This window comes from Aedes aegypti, chromosome 2 (assembly GCF_002204515.2).
Source record: "Aedes aegypti strain LVP_AGWG chromosome 2, AaegL5.0 Primary Assembly, whole genome shotgun sequence".
In the NCBI taxonomy this organism is placed as follows: Eukaryota; Metazoa; Arthropoda; class Insecta; order Diptera; family Culicidae; genus Aedes; species Aedes aegypti.
Window position 1 is genome coordinate 268,821,812 of NC_035108.1, and position 22,069 is coordinate 268,843,880.

The 22,069-nt window shown below is 35.5% G+C and overlaps 1 protein-coding gene across 2 annotated transcripts in view; it reads right to left on the bottom strand.

Moving 5' to 3' along the window:
• LOC5571740 overlaps window positions 1–22,069 on the bottom strand; it is a 266,650-nt gene that overhangs the window by 178,954 nt on the left and 65,627 nt on the right. For both annotated transcript variants that reach the window (XM_021845047.1, XM_021845046.1), the window contains exon 3: window positions 6,919–6,963. The gene's annotated coding sequence lies outside the window, so the exon portion shown is untranslated. The remainder of the gene's footprint in view (window positions 1–6,918; window positions 6,964–22,069) is intronic.

Sequence of the window (22,069 nt, forward strand, 5' to 3'; positions counted from 1 at the left end):
ATGGAGGCATTTCTGCAGGAACTCCTTAAGAAACTCTTTGTGTAATCTCTAGCGGAATCCCTGTAAATATATTTCTGGAGGGATCTTTGGAATAATCCTTGGTGAAATCCGTGAAGAAACTTCTGGTATAATTCCTAGAGGAATTGCTAAAGGTACTCCTGGAGTTCTATCTGAGCCGGTCTGAAAAAAATGAAGGTTATTACATATTCTTCCTAGAGGAATCTCTAAAAGAATCTTTGGAGTAGTCTACGGAAGAATTCCTGGAAAAATTTCTGAGGAGACATCATAAGAAATTGCTTGAAAAATCCCTGGAAGAATGAAGGAATCACCGGAGGCATTCCTGCAGGAACTTCTTAAATTAATTCTTGTGTAATACTCTAAAAATATTTCTGGAGGAATCTTTGGAATAATCCTTGGTGAAATCCGTGAAGAAACTTCTGTTAGGAATTGCAAAGTACTCCTGGAGCCCTATCTGAGCCGGTCTGGAAAAAATCTGGGTATGATTAAAAGTTCTTCCTAGAGGAATCTCTGGCAAAATTCTGTATGGGATCCCTGGAAAATCGCTGTTAGGATCACTGTAGAAATTTCTGTAACATCCCTGGGGAGAACTTCAGAACCATCCTGAAGACTGGAGATTTTTTTCTGTCACCAATGTTTTCATTATCAATCTGACCAAATGAGTAATTTGTTTTCCTGTTGTTCTACACAACATTCTACGGTTGCTATGCAACGCAAGTTCGACGAACCAACATATTTGATTGCACGAATATGTTCCAATAAAATGTTTGCTTGTAGTTCGTGCACATATTACACAGTTCGCGCAAACATTCGTGCAACTTGCACAAATGTTCGTGCATAGCGCGCACTGTGTAATCAAGGCTTCAGGATTTATTCAGATTAATTTTTCATTTGAGATCGTAGTGTGCTGTGCGCGTGTACGGACGCATTTTTTCAGCTCGCGTGCTTTTTCTTCGTTCCGCATATCGCGATCCACAGTCAGCCGAATTTCGGCTGGTCATTCATTCTAACAGCGGAAGTTCTCCCGTTGAATTTAGTGTTTTACCATTCCAAGTGTCCACATTGTTGCATGTTTTATTACTTGTTTGGAATAATTGGTGAAAATAAATGCTGATATTCAGTGGAACATGCGTAAATTTAAGTTGAAAATTCATCCGAAAGTATTGGTCGTCGCGTGCGTTGCAAAACATCTTTCCAATTTAGAGTAACGATAAATTGGGAAAAAATGAAGTGAAACTAGGAAACATCTTAAGATTGATGAAACATTGAGTTACAATCAGTAATGTTTTTTCTTAACGATCAACGCTCCGTCATCGTAATAATCGTCATCATCGAAACTTCAAAAGCAGTTTTTCTATTCAAAACAGAAAATAATTCGATGGAAATGTGTTCACTGTGTTTCGGTTGGTGAACAGAATACAGTGAACACATTTTCCTGTAAATTTACTTGATTTTGAACGAAAAAACTGCTTTTGAAAATTTTGAAATCAATGACGGATCCTGCCCCCTTAATGAACTGTTCGAAAAAGTTTCCCGCTGCCAGCCGGAAGGTGAAAAAAAATGATGCAGTTGATTGGTGTGGTGTATCAATGCTACCATGGTGATGGTTTCGACATAATGAGGATTGACCCTTATATTTAAATGCGATTGGCTGCTACGATAAGTTTACGGTTTTTAGTAAATCATGAGTGTATACTTAATATTATGTGTGACAAGAATTTTATGAATATAAGGGGTTTTTGCGAAACAATTTTGAGCTGTAGTAGAATGAGAATAAGTTTCAAGTGATTAAGCTTGTTATGTGAAAAATTTAATTCGTTTTCGCTAAAAGACCTATTTAAGGGGCCTTCCTTAGCCGAGTGGTTAGAGTCCGCGGCTACAAAGCAAAGCCATGCTGAAGGTGTCTGGGTTCGAATCCCGGTCGGTCCAGGATCTTTTCGTAATGGAAATTTCCTTGACTTCCCTGGGCATAGAGTATCATCGTACCTGCCACACGAGATACGAATGCGAAAATGGCAACTTTGGCAAAGAAAGCTCTCAGTTAACAACTGTGGAAGTGCTCATAAGAACACTACGCTGAGAAGCAGGCTCTGTCCCAGTAAGGACGTGATACCAAGAAGAAGAAGAACCTATTTAAGCATGAATTTGTCAACATTCTGGTGTGAATTTGCTGATGAATTACGCTACTTTTGAGGTATACGGATCGAAGCTGAGCTGCAATTTTGGTGAGAGATTTCCAATTTATCCTTATCTTTTCAACATGGTAGTAAATTTAGGGATTTTGCATACATTTATCTAAAATGGTTGCATTAAGGGAGAGGGATCAGATAAAGTTTTATTTTTTTCATTTCAGAGAGCGAGTAATGGCGCTTAAGACGACAATAATAAACAGCAATGGAGTGTACATTTATTATCTTTGCTACGCCACTTCCAACGATTCCCGCTCAATTCCCACTCAATGAAACGGTTGGTATGGTTGTTCCCGTTTCCTCTCTTGTAAAATTTAAAATTTTCGCTCATCTTGTTATTCATTCGTGAATAACCTGATGGTCGTGAATTTTTCAATTATCTTCAAACTCAAGTCTGCACAGTGGGCCTGGCCATTTTAATATTTGTGTCATATCATTGAGATTGTCCGACATTTCCCCGAAAACCATTTCTCCGAATGATTTTTTCCCGACGGTTTTTCTCACAAAAACCATTTCCCCGAATGCACTGCTTCCCCGAAAGCTTTTTCCAAACACATTTAAAAATTTTCAATTATCAGCGTAATAGACTAATTTCAGTAAGTTATGTAATCGCTCCAAACTATTGACTGGCTTATGAATAATTTGAATCGATATTTATATTTAGATAGGAAATCGAGGGGGCATGCTTTTAAAAATATGGTGAAGTTCAGTATTAGAATTTGATTATGCGAAGAATCGCAATGAAAATGTATAAAATGTAGAAGGTGGATTTTGAAAGATTATTCAAGAGGTGAACAAATTTGATGCCTAATGTTGTTTGACAGGATGTAATTCATCTTAATGACATCTGGCTGAACGGGCAATGACAAAATTATAAAATAAAGTTTGACTGGATGAAAACTGTCTGCAGGATTCAAAGGCGTGACCCAAAAAAGTTGTGGGCTTCGTAGCCGTGTGGTTAGTGTCACCAGGCATTTAGCCACATCGTGCTATGGAGAGTGGGTTCGATTCCCGCACCGGGCGGAAAACTTTTCGTGAGTAATGTTTTCCGACTGTGCCACTGGGCGTTGAATGCTAGTCCGTTGTCTAGTGTGGTGCTTCCTTCAAAGGGCAAAATGCCCACTGGAAGCATTAACGTGTCGGTGTCTTTAAAAAAGACATCTTGATCTTCACTACATAAGAAATTTAAAAGTAACAATAAGTCGATAAGTTTGTTTGGGATGCATCTTACAGATTAGCACATCGTTTCGAGGCTTTTATTCGATCATTACTTCCACATTAGTAGTTTGTGTCCCATAAAACATAGGCAAATGTTCTGGAATTTCGTTGGTGCTTGTTTTCAATTTTATAAATAAATCTTCTTTAAAATATAGGTTGTTCTTCCTTATTGTATTGCTCTAATAATCATGTACTCAAAATAGTTGATAATTTTAAAGCTAGGTCTTCCTTCTTTCAATCGTAGGCAGTTTTTTTGAAACTTTGCTGTGTTAATATTGTTCTGCTTACAGCTGCTTCTTTTTTATCAGAAGGCTGTTCTTCATAGATAAGTATATCAATAAAAATCAACAGAGCTACTGAAACTTTAACCAGATTTTTGAATGAGAACTGATTGTCATAAAATTAAAAAAAGGAGCATGGTGTTGAGTCATTTTAAAAGTATGTAGTAGAAAAACTCGATGTTTAATTAGGTATGGCAAAATATAATATTCTTTCATTGGCCTACCGTACTGAAGATGGGATTATTGTAGTTACAGTCCTGTATGTCACGTTAAGTATTATGAATGAATAATCGTTTGGCTTAATGGACACATTTCATTAGAACGTTTGGTCGAATAATGCATCTCTGCGAAATACATATTGCGAAACAATTTGAAATAACAGCCTATCATTATAAGAAGGGAAAATTCAAATTGGAGTATTATCATTTCAAACATTTCAAAAAGGTACATCGACATTGGAAAACAATGGCTTTGCAAGACACTGTTGAACCCATTGAACTCGATCACGCTCACCTATACCACTATCAAGGAGAAGTGCTAACACTAATCTTCTTGATAGTGGTGTTAGTTTGCGTGATCGGGCTAAAATGGGATCATCAGCAACGTTTCTGATAAGACCCAAGGTCTCTTGAGCCCTTTTTAAATGTTTGTCCAGATTTAAAGAACAGCCCATAATTCTAATGGGAAGTATGCACTTCATCAGAAAAGTAAACGCCCATCTCGATGCGTGGGAAAGTTCTTACAAGAAATGCTCAAGAAAAGCATTTTTCTTTGATCGCAGTACGCAGTTCAAAAGAAATGCCAATTCAAATGGAGCTCACTGTAGAAAATTTCTTGATCATTTCTGCCGCAGAAATTTTTACTTTTCTTGAGTGGAACAGCATACCTAGCTTAAGAAGGCAAAATTCTGCCAAACGTCCATTTGCCTTAATGTACATAAGCCAAACAGCCATAGGCCAAACATATCGCTTACAAGGAAACTGCCTATCATGAGCTTGCATTTTCATGTCAGGCTATAAAATGAAGGAATTAATTTTTTTTTGTGTTTAATGAACGCGGGACACCAGTTACTTTAAACACATGGATTTTATAACAAATGTAACAAATTTGCATCTAATCTTACATCATCTAGCACGTTAAACACATTTTAGCAGCAGGATTATGCATAACGTTCTGTATGTAGCTTATATTACGATTTGTTTTCGGGGAAATGCTACATTCAGGAAAACAGTTTTCGAGGAAGTGGTTCACTCGGAGAAATTGCATTCGGATCAATGGTTTTCGGGGAAATGTCGGACAATCTATTATCGATATGCTGCAAATATTAATGTCGACAGGAAAATGCAAGAATTATTTCTATTATTTCCAGGATGCTTTTCAATACTGGCTGTGCAAGCGCTTAGATAGATAGTAAGCAGAAGCGGTGTTCATTAGACTGATCTCATTGGAGCAACGTGAATATAATCTTTCTAAATATCTATCTATATAAATAAAAATGGAATGGTATGTCACGCTTTGTCCCTTACCGTTACTAGTGCAGCTTATCCTAACAAGGATTAAAAAGTTGTGCAAACGGTATTTCTTTAATGCCACATACTTTGTTGAACCGCTCACATTCCTTGAGCGTAAGGGACCCGATTCTTTCGATAATTTATTGTGACGTTGCTCTTCAACATCCACCGGACAAGTTAGACGCGGCAGGGTAGGGTTTGGCTCATACTATAAAACCATATCTTGCAGATATGGGTTACGCCAAGTCGTACTGCTTAATAAGATCCCAGTGAAAGACTGAACGCTGGGCTATTGTCGTTTTGTGTGTGTCTAGAGCCCTGAGGGGCCCATAGCCCGCAGAGAGAGAGAGACCCAATAAACTCAATCAATAGAGCGACCAGTGTGACCAGTCCTAATACATAGTTGGCAGTAGGACCCGAGCAGGAATGAATGATTCGCGCCTTTCTATGCATATCACATTTTGGTATTATACCATAAGTGGTCCAGGCCCACACCTCGATTTGGTATTATTATGGTATTGACAATATTGTTTAAAACTATTGAACAATACCTCCATGAGCTATTGAGAACTGCTGTTACATGAAAATTTATCATGTATTTTTAAGGTACTGCAATACCTGACCCAACTATCAGTTTGGTGTTTGTAGAACATGCATGAGGGCTTTTTATCCCTTATGAAGGAATCTTTCATACTTCATATTCAGGTGGTAAGTATTGAAAATTATCTGGTATGGAATACCGTTTTGATTCATATTACGGACACTTAAAGCCTCAGTGAAGTATAACCCAGCTTGGACCATACACAATAAATCATTATGTATGATTTTTTAGCGTTATCGAGCGTCGGAAGCCCTTAACTTTCGGATGGTGGGTAAAGAATACGCGTCCGTAACTTGAATAATTTTAAATAAATCGAAACGTGTGGCCTTTTCATGATTCTTATTCCGGACGCTCCCTCACTTTTGCCTCATATTCCGGACGCTTTGATTCGAATTACGGACAGCTCATGATAATCATTAATGGAACAGTCAAATCATCAATTGAAATCGTTCAACCACTTAAGAGACGTCTAAGGTAGTTGGGCATTATAAATTTGCAATGATATTTATGGAAAAAACTTAATAAAACGAGCCTCTAAAATGAGAACTTTTGGACGGCGAAAATTGAAACATTTCGTGTGAAATGTTTCCCATACAAACGAGAGTGTCCGGAATTTGAAGCTGTCCGTAATATGAATCAAAACGGCACCCTTGTTCGGTGTTCCATGGCACTTTTCTTCTGCTCGGGTATGAGCGGCCGCCAAACGGTTTTGTGAGTATGTGGCAGGAGGTGATTTTAACGTGACGAGTGGCGGGAAACCTGTTATCGACCGTTTTGCGAACGCGGGGCTGTTGACTCGTTAAGTTGGGCTGCAGAGTAAAGCTCGGTTCGCGGTTTGCTGGTTGACTTTATTTAATGGTAAATATGCTGCTGAATGGTGGACTGACTGACCGAGTGGCTGGCTAGCTGGTTTATGTAACGGAAATTGGCTGATGCATTCAGGTTGGTTTTCAAGGTTAGTAGGGATTATGAAATGTGTGTCTGTCAGTTGAGGGACATTTCCTTTCTAATATCTATTCGTGAATGCGCGTGTGCATGCCGGAGACGGATGCTTGTGATAGATTGCAGATAAAATATGATTATGTTGATTTGATAGATACCTTATTCACAATTGGAGCCAGTCAATCACGATTGATTCATTTTATCTGAAAATAAACAAAAATGAAATGTATTTGAGTAAGAAATTTGTTTAAGATAAAATCTTAAATTTATATCTGCTCAATCTATGAAAGCTGTTTCATAGATTTCAAAACGTTAATTAGATGGTAGGACTATCATATTACAACATTAAATCAGTTGTAAGGACGTTGCCAGATTTGTCAAGAAAAATAAATCTATATCATAGATCTAGTCGAGGGCGTAAATTTTCACATTTGCGATATAAAGCAGGGAGGCTAGGTGATTTTTTCGAATATCTTTTAATTTCGTTGCGAAAATATTTTGAAACGAGCAGACCCGAAGTGTTTCTTAAATGTTGATTTACAATTTTGTGTAGATTAATTGGAATGTAAATAAGTCTGAATTTACAATATTTTTTTGTGGTTCAATTGGATGGTTTAATCTCTCAAAACTTATTCGAATAGAACCTATGAAGGTGCTTTGGTCCCGAAATCATTCCATTGATGGTAATCCATACTAGCACATTAATCAACCCGTGTGAAGTCGCTCCAGGCATAGAATGGACCTTGCCGTAATCCTCCTTCAGTGTCTCGATGCCTTGCTGATGCAGTGTCTGCAGTAATTACCAACGCGAACAAAAGAGTGACAACAAAGTGATTTGCGCTCGCAAATCTGCTCATTATAACCGTGACGGGCGGCGCGGGATATCAGGCCCATGTAGTTCGGTCAAGGTTAATGTCAATTACCTATTGCTGCCATCCCTCGTGAACTCCGTGTGACAGTCACACAACACTGTGATAGCGAAGGCGTACGTTGTCGCAAGCACTAGACTTCATAGAATAATTGTTGTCCATTTTTGGTGGGAATTCCGTGAGCCGTGCTTTTTTATGGTAATTAACGATTTGATTCTTCTAAGGACGAGGATTTTATGGTTTTTTGTTTAAAGCTGTTTAGCTTTTGGGAAAGATTTTACGTGATCATGCCTACCACACGGAGTCTGCAAACAATAAATGCGAGACGAGGGTCATTCCGTGGCTGCTGTGTCACATAAGGAGGGTTTTTACGATGACAATCAAAATGATTACATAAGTCACCTCTTTTGCATGTTTTGATGGGAGTTCTCACAATATGTCACAGCTAGATACTGAATAATAACCGGATGCAGCCAGAGTTTATGGTTTCACTGGAGGAAGAAGGCTGATTTGATGTTTCAACGTCTTTGTTATTAGAGATCGGTAGAAAAAGGTGAACAATGGTTATCCGGGAGTTCAATACAGATGATGCTAGATGTGAAAGATTTTTTTTTAAATCTTACAGTAATCTTGCCCCCCCCCCTCGGTACTTTGAAGAATCTTATTTGGATTTTTTAAACCCTGTACGAATAATGCCTACTAGAGTTTCCAATTTTCCCGGGAAACGGGACATAAAATTTTCATTTCCCGTTAAAATAAAGCAAATTTGATGCATATATTTTAGAACTTTTCCGTGTTTCATGTATTTATGTATTTCACACCCGTAAATTACTAAGAAAGGTGTAAGAACCATACAATAACTGTTTTTTTCTAAGTTATTCATTTATGTTTCTCCTAAAAATCTCGTGACTTTGTTTTAAACAAGAGGATTTAAAACAAAACAGTTTAAAAAAAATTAAAAAAATCATATCATTGCATGATTTTTAAATTAATTTTCAAACTGTTTTGAGGATTTACATCTTGTTCAACACAAAGTCACGAGATTTTTTGGAGAAACATAAATAAATAAAAAAGTGAAGCTTCATTCTTGACGAATCATATAACATTAAAATGATATTTGCCAACATTGAAATAATTTCACTAAGCACTAGAACAAGAACCAACTAGAGTCTTAAATTCAAATTTTTACAGTTAAATTGAACATAATTTATTAGAACTTAATTTATAAAATAGATCACTTGAGAGATTTGTATTGCATATTATTTATCTTGAAAGAAAAAAAAACAATTCGTCGAATATATATGCATTTCATTAATGACTATTTGACTGCAAAAAACAACAACAAAATATTGAATTATAACTTGTAATCTAGTGAGTGCATTGGTTGGCGTGACACTTAAAGTTATGATGAAATTTAATTTTCGAGCTGGTTTGCGGAATACCTATAAGGCCGGAACAAATGTTAAAATCTTCTTTTGTCACCTTCCATCAAAATGTGTCGAGGGGGGGGGACAAAAAATAATAAAATGGAAATTCAGGAAAATTCATCATTTTTTATTCTCATATGGTGAAAAACCATGTTTTGCCACATACACAGCCAATTCAGATTACCGACCCCAGTAAAATTTTACTGGGTTTTGGAACTACGGTTTTTTCGGTAATTTTTACGATTACCGAAAAAACCCAGTAAACTAAAATATGTTTTGATTGATGGAAATTACTGACTTAGTCAGTAAAATTGCTGAGCGTTTTTACTGGCTTTCCAGTTTCCCATGCTGCATGCTTTGCTTTTCCGGATACTGTTTTTTCAGAAATCAATACAAATTAAAACCCAATCGACATGAACATGAACATCGACATGCATTTTTCGAACGAATAAACATCTACGGTATGCTCATATCTCAGTGGAAGTAATCGAAAAATGTGTGACAAAATCATTATTTGGTTGGTTTGCATACAAGAGGCAAACTCAATGATGCAGATGAATTTACCTCTTGTATGGAAACCAACCGAATTTACCAACGTAAGCAGTTAAATCGTCCTGAGCCGTATTTGTTGCTTAAAATGGTTGAGTTTCTCACTAAATTTCGACTACCGTTTTGATTCATATTACGGACACTTAAGGCACAGACAAACAGACGTAACACTTAGAACAAATCCCTACCAAAATCATAGTCACGATGACATGTACGCCCAATGCTAAAATCGGTGTGTTTGGCCGATGGACCAACAGATGGCGGTAGTGTGTAAACGTCAAACGCGAACAAAAACTATGCGAGCGCTGCGGGTGGTGGATTGGCCACCTACCATATATTTGAATCGGCCGTTCAAAAGGTGGTCGATGGACATCGGTGAGAGTGTGACGTCTGTTTGTCTGTGCTTAAGGTCTCAGTGAAGTAAAACTGATCAGAAAGCATATGAAATAAATCATTCTGTATGATTCCTCCACGTTATTGAGCCTTCAAAGCGCTTAACTTTCGAATGGTGAGCGAAGATATTGATTCCGCAACATGAATAATTTTAAATAAATAGAAATGAGTGGACTTTTCCTGTTTCTTATTCCGGACGCTTCCTTACTTTTGCCTCATATTCCGGACACTTCGATTCGAATTCCGGACAGCTCGTGAAAATCATAAGTAGAAAAGTTAAACCTTCAATTGAAATCGGTAAACCACTAAACAGACGTATCAGGAAGTTGGGCATTATAAATTTGCATAGATATTTATGGAAAATGTTTATTAAAACGAGCCTCGAAAGTAAGAACATTTGAGCGGCAAAAATTGAAACATTTCGTGTGAATTATTTCCCATACAAAGTTGAGTGTCCGGAATTTGAAGCTGTCCGTAATATGAATCAAAACGGTACTTACCACGAGAATGCGCAAAACAGGTGCACGAACAGTTTGGTTGCCATAGCCATGTCTCCCGGCGCCGGACGATTTTACAGCAGGAGATTCTCATTTGACACTTTCCCGCATGCACATCAGTTTGTTTTGATTTGATTTTAACGACAAGTCAGTAAAAAACATCAACTACTGAATAGTCGGTAATTGTTTTTACTGACTTTTCGGCCTGTTCGGTAATGTTGCAAAATTGGGTCTGACAGCTGCCGTAGTTCAGTAAAAAGTAAAAATTATTACTGAACCTCAGAAGTTTTCAATCAAAAAGCTGAAAGTTCGGTATTTTTTATGATTTATAATTTGTACCCGGTATAAAAAAATACCGAACAAGCAAACCGTGATTTAGTGTGTATATCCGTCAAATCAAAATGTTTGAATAATAAACACGACATTTTTTTATTGTTCGTAACATCAATCGCATAACATTTTTCATAAAACGGCTTTCAAATTGTACTGTAGCTATTAAAAATTTAAAGAAGACTGCGAAAATGTTGCACTTATATGCAACTTGAAATCATATTTAGATTGTATCGAAAATCCAATCTCTCATATCTTTCTTATAATCTTCACCTTAAAAATAGTGTTCTGTGAAATTTTCAGCTTTCTAGATGGTGATTTAAAGGTGGCTCAAAGACGATGTAGGTTTATATGAAAATTAATATGCAGAAATTCTGAAAAATGTTTCAATCACGTTAGTACCGCAAGTACAAACATATCATCCCACAGGGAAAACTTATTCTTCAAGTCTTAATGAAGGAAGTTGCTGAATATCTTTTCTCCTATCGGTCGGATTGAATTGCTCTCTTCAGCAAACTTCTTTATTATGGTTTGAAGAATGAGTTTTTACTATGGTATGATAAATTTGTACTTACATTCCAGTACTAACGTGTTTGGAACATTTTTCAACATTTCTCCATAGTTATTTCCATATAAAACACCATTGGACCACCTTCAAATCACCGCCTAGAAAGCTGAAAATTTCACCGAACTCTATTAGTATGGTAAGGATTGTGAGAAAGATATGGGAGATTGAATTTTTAAACTTTTTAAAATTTTGAACAGTCCTAATGTAACATTCCCGGTCGGTCCATTTCCTTTACCTCCTTGGGCATTAAGTGTCAACGTACCTGCCACATGTTATACGAATGCGAAAATGGCAACTTTGGCAAAGAAAACTCTCAGTTAATAACTGTGAAAGTGTTCATAAGGACACTAAGCTGTAAAGCAGGCTCTGTCCCAGTGGGGACGTAATGCCAAGAAGAAGAAGAATTCATGTAAGTCATAGGCCACACAGTTACAGTGAAACAAATAGATTAAGGACTTGTAATCGAATAACCCCTGTTATCTCATATAATACAGTAAAGACGAATTACAAAGAGCTAAAAAAAACACGAAGAATAATGAAAATCTACACTAAAAATAAGACATTTTTTAATAAAAACCATATTTATAATTACACTATTTAATTAAAACAAGATGTTATATCCTTTGGAGATAAGCATACTTCGAATTCAACTCTAATCGTGTACTAGACTCGACTCTGACGAACTTATTTTCTCAAAATTAAATTTATGAAAAGTTGGTAAAATATAAAGTTTATCTAAAATCAAAAACTAGTCTTATTTGAAAGTAGTTTTTTTTTCTAATTTTTTCCTCTTTTTATTAAAAAAATAATCTTTGTTCGGCCACAACGTCATAGATACTTAATCAATTCCTAATATTTTACATCCTTTTGAGGCAAATTTAGTAGGTAGTTTGTTTTAAACTGTGTATACAACAAATTAATTGCAATGATTTCAGTTATATTACCATTAGATTGTAATATGTAGGATTGCTATCCGGATAGCCATATTATAGTGTCGTGTTTTAGAAAGGAAAATCCTTTATTTTAGTGGTCGATTAAAAAAGTGTTAAGTTCCTCTGTTGTGTTGGTCGCGAAGAAAAAATCGTCCTTAGGCATTGTTCTTGACTTCACTAACATGTATTTCCGGTTCCATGAAATATGTGAAATCCATTTCAATTGAAAAATAAAGTTCAGAAGTTTTGAAGTGTGACAAAAATTATAGAAAAGAGAATTGAAGCGCTACTGTGTGTGCCTCAGACTAGTGGCTAGTGAAACGTGAAAAATATGCAGATATGAAACGATTCGGAAATAGTAGTTTACGGAACAAGTTGCAGAAAGATGATTTTTACAGCACGAGTCGTAAATTTATCCTACGAGGCTTGCCGAGTAGGATAATTACGACGAGTGCTGTAAAAATCGAGTTCTGCAACGAGTTACGTACAACATTTTTTGCAATTTCGTACAAGACCACTTGACGGTATCATAAATCATATCGGAATGCATTCACCATTATTTTACAATTTCTGTGTTATGATTCATTACGTAACTCAAAACAGTTGCGTAATGAGAAAGCGTTGCGTAATGAATCATTACAGCACTGGTTTCAGTTTGTTAATTACTTTTCCCGCACTGCATACTTCAGTGCAGGAAAGTAGGCCGTTTCATGACCCAGCCAACAAATATGTTCACATAACTGAGACTGCAAGCGAATACAGTGAACACTTATTCGATAAAAACAGATTATATAAAATGCACACATTCCCCCTATTCGCACAAATCTGGAGGCCATATACGTTCATTTCTGAGAATTCATCATGGTCAATACAACTCCAGACAATTTGATTTGGCGTTCACTATAATTTCATGTATGATATTGTATTGCAGTTTATATGACTTAATTTTTACAAACAAATAAAATATTTACAAGATAAGCCTCAAACCTCTGATCATTAGATTACTAGCCTGTTACGCTACCACTATGCTGCGCAGTCTTTGTTGCAGGTTATGGCCTTTTAGCAAATATAAATGAATTACTGTAGCATCGTCTGTGGATGTAAACGATCTTGTCATTTGGCAAATGACCAAACCAGTGCAACACTGAAGGTTTCATGTCAACGTTTGCAGTTGGAACAAAGTGCAGCAATTTGTTATAGACATCGTTCGAAAACACTGATGCAAAGTAATGACATTGTTTTACTGTTGAACGGTGATGTTCTTTTAACCGGTGAGTCCATACCAATGTTTATGAATTCCAGTTTTTCTGTTTATGTTGGGTTCTTGCCTTGTATGATTTTATTTCTACATCAGATGAACTCATATGTAATCTCACAATGATGAATATAATAGAGTCATACCAAGTGAAAAATAAATCGTAATGGAATGGCAGTATGAAGTTACATATTTGGTCAGATTAAATTGGAATTCTATAAGATGTAAATTCAAGTCAGATGAAATTTTTGACTACATTAACGATTTCAATCAATTAAATTTTGCATCATATACAATTCCAACGAAAATTGTACATTTATACAATTTGAAATGAACATCCTTATATGATCTCTGGTTTGCTGGGGACAGATTGGCGTGATGAAAAACAGCCTATTACGATGAGAAATTGCAAAAAATCATGTTCCGTGCGTACGACGGGCAACAAAGTGACATGATTATGTGGATTATGTTCCGCAGACCAAGCGTTTCTATGGAGACGCCCATGCTAATGATGAAATATGAAATAGTAAGTAGAAGAGATTTGGTGAGAACAATTATATTGTCATTATTATATAGTTTAGTATCTCTATCCCTTTATTCTTCTTTTCTGGCGTTACGTCCCCACTGGAACAGAGCCTGCTGCTCAGCTTAGTGTTCTTATGAGCACTTCTTGAGCAGTTATTAACTGAGAGCTTAATATGCCAATGACCATTTTTGCATGATATACGTGTGGCAGGTACGAAGATACTCTATGCCCTGGGAAGTCGAGAAAATTTCCAACCCGAAAAGATCCTCGACCGGTGGGATTCGAACCCACGACCCTCAGCTTGGTCTTGCTGAATAGCTGCGCGTTTACCGCTACGGCTATCTGGGCCCCCTCTATCACTTTATATTTAGTTTAATTATTATTTTGCAAAACATTTAATGTACACTTTGTTTCAGGAATGTAGATACATTAACAAATATATGCGCAACTGGTTAATTTTCCTTGAAACAACTGGTACGATTGTCCCCGTTTCATTCCCTTCCTCAATTAATATCGTTCCGGAGTGCGCTTGGTAATTGTGATAACACAAATTTGTATCGTGGCGTTCTTGCATTTATTCAATCGTTAAACAAACTATGGATGGTTCGTCACTGTGAGTATCGGCATAAGCTCGCATTGCATTATTTTATAAAAACTAGATACACGTACTTTTTTTTATTTGTCTCAGTTACTAAAAAACCTTTGAAAATTTCGACATTACTAATGTCGACGCAGTAATAGATAACTTTTTAAATTGAGGCTACATGAATCGCATCACTTACCAAGGTGAAGCGATTACATATAGCTTTTAAACCCTCCCACTAACAATCCTTCCTGTGAGAACCATGGAGATGCAGAGGTGATCTCGGTCTCTAGTAGTAATGGACGTCACACTATCATTCCTTCCCTTCCCCGATGACCGTAAGGGCGTGGCCGGCGCCGTTATTGACATTACTAGTTTGGAGTTCTCGGAATTGTACATTGAAGATGTTATGTTACTCCCAAGCTGCATCTGTTGGTTCCCTTTATAATTTTGATTATTCCAGTCAATCACGGAGTAGCAACTACTGCTTATGCTTATGTGAATACAAAAAATTAATTGAAAAAATAGTTTTGATTTAGTTATTTATCAAAAACTGCTTAAAAATGAGTTTTCAAGGGAAAATACTATTAATACTACTATTAGATCGTTCTTAGCACTCGGCGTTCGAAAACCTTTAAGTGCTTGTTAGTCCTCGTTTCATGCCCGTAGAGGTCTACCGGTCTTATAAGCGTTTTGTACATCGTGCATTTGGTTCGGGGGTGAATCTTTCTTGACCGCAGCAGGCACGACTTCCACTGATTATGCGCCTTTGTATTTCCCGACTAACATTATTGTCAGCCGTCAGCAAGGATCCGAAGTAGATGAAGTCGTCCATCACCTCGAAGGTATCTATCGTGCCATAGCTTCCTATGCGGGCCCTGTCGCGCTCAGTTCCGCCAACTAGAATGTACTTTGTTTTCGACGCATTCACCATTATCCCGACTCTTGTTGCTTCGCGTTCAAGGCGGGTGAACAAATCTGCCATCGTTTCAAATTTTCTCCCAAACATATCCATGTCGTTCGCGAAGCAAACAAATTGTCTGGACCTCGTGAAAATCGTGCCTCGGTTGTTAAGTCCGGCTCTCCGCATGACACCTTCAAGCGCAATATTGAACAACAGGTACGAAAGTCCGTCCCCTTGTCGTAGTCCCCGCCGAGACTCGAACGAACTGGAGTGTTCGCCCGAGACCTTCACGCACACCGTTCATCGTTACTCTAATCAATCTTGTGAGCTTCTCGGGAAAGCTGTTCTCGTCCGGAGAATACTATATATTTTTTTATTTTTTTGTCACTTCAACTACAATAGTTAAGTTGAAACTGTTTTCCATTTATATAATCTTCGAAGGGTACTTGAAAGCAGTTTTAAAAAAATTTAAAACAAAATTTTTTTTTCATTTTTTTTAAATTATATGCATTTTTCAACTTGTATTTATAACAAGTTGCTTTATAAACGTCAGTTTAACAGCAAAAATGTAGTTTTCGTAGTTTTTTTTTGATTAAAAATGTTTTGGGTTGTTTTTATGAAATAACTAAACCAAAACAATTTTTAAATGGCATACAGTTTGAAAACAACTAGATTAGCAAAACGCATGTAAAAAGATCTGAAATTGGATGAGTATTCATTAAGTTATAGTCAACAAATGATGATTTTTTTTGAAAATGGAAGAAAAAAATAGAGAAAACTTTTAACTAAGACTAGTCTGGTTTTTTGACAATCTGATGAGTTTTCATAAATTTAATTTTGAACAGAATGATGCTAAGAGCTTCAAAATTTGTTTAAGAACAAAAAAAAAGTAACGAAGACTTCACTAACTCGAAAATTGACATTCATTTCGCTTGCCCCACCACTCAATCTTAATAATTATGGCTCAAAAATTGAGGTTTTCCCTATTTATGAGATTTGGATTCAGAATTTTTGGTTTTGGTTTCGAGAACTTTGAAAAAAAAAAACCGCACTGTACAGTCAGATAAATTAAGCTATGCTTTGCTATATATACAGGAAGAGTAACCATTATTCCTTATGAGTCTACTCATGGGCGTAGCCCCCGGAAGTGGAAGTTGCCCCTCCTCCTGAAGAAAATCAAAACTAACTAGTTTGCTCCAAAAGATTTGAATATTGTTGCATAGATTGTTTTTTGGCATACATAAATAAATAATGCACCATGAATATTTTATTCAAATTTTTTTTAAAAGTACAATTTATAATCAGACTTTTGCCAAAGATCATTCTAGAATTCATTCAGAAAATTTGGCGATGCCGCGCCTCTCCCTGGCCAATGGAAAAAAATTCGTCATGGAAGTAAATATTGTTTTTGAATTCCCTAAGATCCTAAAATCTAATATGGAACTCAAAGGGTTGCAGTCAAGCATCTGCCAAGCTATCTTAAAACGAATCCATGTAGGGATTGTTTGAAGAACATGTCAAAGAATTTGATAAGAGACAGCTTCACATGTTCCTCCGGAGTTTTACCTGAAATTATTCCAAGGAAAAATTAATAACTGCAATAATAAACTCCTTCAAGAATCTCTCCGAAAATCTGTTTTCTTGACATTTATAATTTTTGATTTTTGATTTTGATTGAAATTTTTGATGAAATGCAGCCTTAGAATAATTAAAAAAATATTCACCAATACCTTTGAGAACGCCTCCAAGAACCTTTTCAGAGATTGTTACAGTAATTCAATTTATTTTTGTTCGGGAATTTTTTACAGAATACAGATACAGAATTTGCACCTCCAATCTGTAATGAAGGAATCCTACAGGAATTATTCAAGCATTCGATCAAGAGTAGAAACATCTCCAAGCATTGTTATTCCTCATTAATTCAAAGTAATTTGATTGAAATAGTTGTCCTAGGAATTTCCCTAGGAATACCTTTCAAACTTCTTTAACCCTTTGTCTGTGTTTGGGGACAATATGACCCCAGAGCACTCTTATTTTTTTTGTTAGTGAACAGATTTAGAAAAAAAATTCACACTTTGGTGGGTTTCCACGAGTTTTTTTTAATAGGCGAAAAGATTTTTTTCCAATTATCTTTAAGAATAGTTTCCTAGAGTATTTTTTTGTGAAAATAGTACGTTGTATGTGCTTGGGGTCATTTTGACCCCAAATTCAAATCGCTGTTACTTCGAGAATTGGGTTGTTTAGTGAAGACACAGTTTGTTGTGGCTTGATCGAAAGATCACATTTTTTTAAGTATAACACAATTGTATTGTACTTCACTTCGATAGTAATGTTGATATCATAAATGATTAAAAAAAATTTAATTCGTCTACTCAATGACATTTCAATTCACATAATGACAGCTCATACCGAAGTAAAATTTGCCGATGGGGTGATTCAAAAGTGATTTCTATAATAATTTCAAGCGTGTTTTAAAAATAGTTCCAGGTCACAGAAAATTGTGAAACTTTGGATTCTAGTTTTATTTTATATAGATTCAGAATATATTAGATACTGGATACCCCTAATCAAGCCAATTACAGTTGGATTTTCGATTTGTCTTAAATTGAGTTTTATTGAAAAATATAAGAAAATTAAAAATAGGGCTGGTTCATCGCGAGGAGGGAATATTGTGAAAGAAGGCCCAATAATAGCGAATTTTCGAAACTTTGGAGGGTAATATCTCAGAGACAGTTATATATAAAATTATACATTCTTCGGAGAAGATTTGCGTCAACACAGTACATATTGGTTGGTTTATAATTTCACCGTATGATGGCGCTAGCTTGGAAAATGTTACTATATGGAGCTTACATAGTTGTTATGACGTTCTATACCTCAAGATGCTTAGTATTAGGAAGAATGGTTATTTCAGCAAAGTTGCTCATTGAATCAAGGGCTATAAGCTACATGTCTGCTTAATTAAAAAAAAGGAGGAGGAGCTAGTGAGCATTAAAATCAAAAACTCACATATTCCAGGATCAAATACTAGGCTGTGTTTTTTTGTAAAGCTGCTAGTTAGGCCAAAAGCAATGCTTAGCGTACCTGATTAGTATGAAATAGTGCCACATGTTGGCATTTATGAGCATCAAATATTCAAAACCCATATGCCTCAAGATTCTAAACTCAATCTTGAAGATTGGTGCTTTCGGAAAATTGGTACATTTGTTCGCAATTATCGCATTAAATCAAGTTAATATGTGGGCTCTCCATAAGCTGGTATTACGAAGCTATGGTGAAGCAAACGAATACCAAAGGTTTCTAGAACCGGAACCACAAAATTCAATGATTGACAACTGAGAATCAACGAACATTTTGTCGACAATACCTACAACTAAATTTTCAGCGATACTGCTTACCTATCAAATAACTTTACCGAAAATATCAACCTTCTTACGGATCTGCGTCCGCAGATATAGAAGATTTATATTCTCAAAGCTCACCAGCTCCACTAACTTGTTAGCTTCAAGGCTATGTGACAGAATTTCGAAATAATAAATAGTCCTGAAACTAACAAACAATGTTGCTGGAAACATTGGCTCAATAGATGTTTTGCATCATGAGTTGAAAATATATGATGCTCACTAGCACCTCCTACGGGTAGAATGCCTTACATTTTAGACATGTAATATATAGTCGTTGATCTACCCATAACAACTTTACCGAAAACAAGAGCCTTCGAAAATACATGAACCAATAAACCTAAATAAATAAATAAACTTAAACCTAACGAACAACTCTGTCGAAAACACCGTCTTTCTAGCTGTTCTACATCGTGAGATTGGCAAGTTTGAAAATTTGTAGCCCACTAGCCTTCTAGTTGTAGAATGTTGAACTAAGCAAACATGTAGTGTATAGCTCTTAGACTAATGACCAACTTTGCCGAAGACATCAATATTTCAAACCATCGTAAGATCTAGTAACAGAACATCATAGTCGCTTAGGGGAATCAGAAAACTATGTTTTTTAGCTAGTGCCATCATGCGGTGAAATTCCCAACTAATCAATGCGTAATATGGATGCTCTTTCCCTTTTGCAAAACTTCACCGACGAAAGTGAAATTTTATATAGAACTTCTTCTGAAATATAAGTGTTCGAAGTTTCTAAAAATCACTGTTCTAAGACCTTTTTCACAATACCCCTCTCCGCGATGAACAAAAAGGAAATGTTTTGAATATTCTTATATATTTTAGTTCAACTCAATCAAATTCGCTTTCTAAAACTGCAGAAAAGTCGAAAATCTATTTAAATACAAAGCTACAGCGATTTGAATATGGGGTCAATATGACCCCAAAACACTGACAAGGTAGTTTTTTCTTTGCATAGAAAGAAGGTTAAAGATATTAGCAGATTACATGCAATGATTGAAATTTGTGTAGAATTCCTAGAAATTACTCCAGGTATTACATAGAAAGATCCTATGGTGGTTCAGGCAAAAATTGCTCCTGCATTTATTTGGGATCTCATTTGATATTATTCCAAGAATTCAATCTAGGAGTTCCCCATGGAGTTCTCTTGAAGAATAATTCTATAAATTTACCAGAAGTAGCATGAGAGATATGCATAATTGAATTTCATACAGGAATTACACCTTAAACGTAACACATTGATTTGTTCAGGAATTGATTTTCGATTTGAACTTTAAATTAACTAATTAAATTAAATTAAATTAATAATAAATTCAAAAAGGAACTCCTGCGGAATTTAGTAACATTTTAGAATTTTTAAAAAATTGCTGTTTTTAAAATGATTTATGAAAAAATGCTTGATAAAATCCTTGTAAGAAACTCATAAAAAATGTTCAGAGGAATTACACGAGAAAGAGATCAATGGAAAAATCCTTGATGAAATTCACGAAAACATTATGGCAGTGTCTCATATACATTTTCTTTTTTTTAGCTCTAGGCTGATAAATCTCATTTCATAAAAAATCTTAAACGCAATGTCTCAAAAATATATTGAGGATATCTCGAGAAAAAATAGATTTAGAGAAATTTAAAAAAAATACTTAGAAAAACATTGAATTGATTCCTGAAAATACATTGACAGTATTCCTGAATTAATGCTTTGAGAAATTCAGATTGTAATTCCTGAAGGAATTCAAGAGAGTCGATTTCCTTGAAAAATACTCAGTGGTATTTATGAAAATAAATAGACAATTTAGAGTAGTTTACGAAGGTACAAATGATAATATAAAACTCATGAACACATGCATTGTGTCTTTCAAGCAATACATTTAGGAGTTTCTGAAAGAACTCCTCCTAGAATGCAAATCACCTGGAGGTAAAACAAAAAACAAATCTGGGTGAAATCTCTACAGGAATCCCTAGATTTTCCTGAAGAATTTGCTGTTTTCTTTGGGCAGTAGTTACTCGATACCGTAAAACGGGTTTTTTCGAATAAAACTTGAATATGTATGCATGCTGTTTCAAATAATTATAATTTATATTTTTAAAACAAGTACTGACATCCTTGGTATCGATTGCAGTCGATAGATTGCCATAAGATTTATTTTGAATTGATATTTATTTTTTCATATAATCGAAAGTTGGTTTTCTGTTTTGGGGTAACTTTGATAATGAAGCATAATTCAAACAAAATTGAATGAATAACGAACATTTGTAGGGCATTGCATACCTCTAGGCGATTAACGCTATATGGGAATTTATGACTTAGATTACAAAAATGGTCCCAGTTTGTGAAAATGCTTTTCGCTAAGAGATTTGAGACCTTATTCAAGTTTTATGATAACTAGGCTGTCAAAGATAAGTGGCTAACTATTCAAAACTACATCAAATCGTGATCGTAGAACAGATTGTTTGTAAGCGTTTCGAAAATGCTAAAACTGTGTCAATTTAAAATTCGAATTATTTCAATTTAAAATTCGTATTATTTCAATTTAAAATTCGTATAATTCGTATTCGTTTTTCTTAAATGATTAACAGAAGTTATGATATTTCGTATAGTATGTGGTGAGTTAAGCACTATCAAAGTTACCCGCATTATCAAAGATACCCCGTTTTACGGTACCTGGAAACATTCAGGTCTTATTCCTGGAAAAAAGGTGGTGGAATATATTCAACCCTCTAATACCCAAATTTTTGTTTTCGATCTAAATATCATTTTAGTTATCTTAAATCATTCTAAATACTCTTTGGGCAATGATTCATTTTTATTCGCAAATCTATGAATTTTGGTTTTTGATTTTTATAGATTTTATTTTTGAACATCCCTATCCTTTTTCATTTTTCCGTGAAGCCTCTTCTAGGTACTGATTTTTGGCAACAATATAATTTCAAGTTAAATTTTTAAAATTTCTCTGGAAATATTTTTATTTTCCGTGTTATTAATATAAAAATAGGTTTGAAATTATTTTAATGCCATCAAGCTCTTCTTCTGCGATAGGTTGATAGTTGAAAATATAGAAGGTACGATTT